The 839-nt window shown below is 42.4% G+C and overlaps 1 non-coding gene across 1 annotated transcript; it reads right to left on the bottom strand.

The window, feature by feature from the left end:
- Positions 1–533: 533 nt before the first annotated feature.
- On the bottom strand, positions 534–610 carry Trnas-uga (transfer RNA serine (anticodon UGA)). Its single transcript has one exon. It is a non-coding gene; the product is annotated as a tRNA-Ser (tRNA).
- Positions 611–839: the final 229 nt, after the last annotated feature.

Genomic DNA, 839 nt, shown 5'->3' with positions numbered 1-839 from the left:
CATGAGCCAATCTACAGCCAGAAAATGTGGTACTCTCCTTGGGTGCTCCTGGTGATGTGGACTCCTCCTGAAGCGTGCAAGTTGAAAATCAGAGTTGTGATTCCCATAGTAGAAAATCGAAGGGTGCCAGGAATGAGTTGGCGCTGGACCTTAGAGGTCTGCCAAGCTTCTATTCTTCAACTGAAAAAGGTGTGAACTCAGCCTCAGCCTTGGGTGTGGCAGGTGTATACTGAGCAGGAAGGATAGAATGTTATGAACTGCGACAAGCATGTCCGGGTGTTTGACGCACAGAAAGGTATTTGAAAATGTTTTCTGAAAAAATATAAATAAGTGGACCAAGTACACATAAAGAGAAAAAAGCAGGCACTGGTGATCCTCAGGCTGAATTGAATCTCAGCTCCAGAGAAGCGGGTTGCTGGAGTGTCCTTCCTCTTAAGAAGGGTGTGGTTTCATGAGTATGTTCACTTTGTGGGGATTCACCAGCCTCTACATTTATGGATCTTTTTCTGATAGATTTCACTTTTTTTTTTTTTTGGTTGTGCTGGGGATTGAACCCAGGGCCTTGTGCTTTCAAGGCAAGCACTCTACCAACTGAGCTATATCCCCAGCCCATATTTCATGCTTTAATGAAAAGTTTCCTTTAAAAATTAAAGAAGGAAAAAGGATCAAAGAAGTGTCACAGTCTCAGGCATGGATAATAAAACTACATTCTTTCCTCATGTTCTAATCTTTTCTTTCCGTCCATAATCTTGGACAAGTTACAACCTCTCCATTGCTGGGTGTTTATTGCTCACAGAACCATTTCAACCAGGATGATTTTCATGACAATTCAGTGTCCT

This window comes from Sciurus carolinensis, chromosome 5, assembly GCF_902686445.1.
Source record: "Sciurus carolinensis chromosome 5, mSciCar1.2, whole genome shotgun sequence".
NCBI lineage: Eukaryota > Metazoa > Chordata > Mammalia > Rodentia > Sciuridae > Sciurus > Sciurus carolinensis.
The sequence above is the reverse complement of the archived record's forward strand: the minus strand, read 5'-3'. Positions and strand labels throughout refer to the sequence as shown.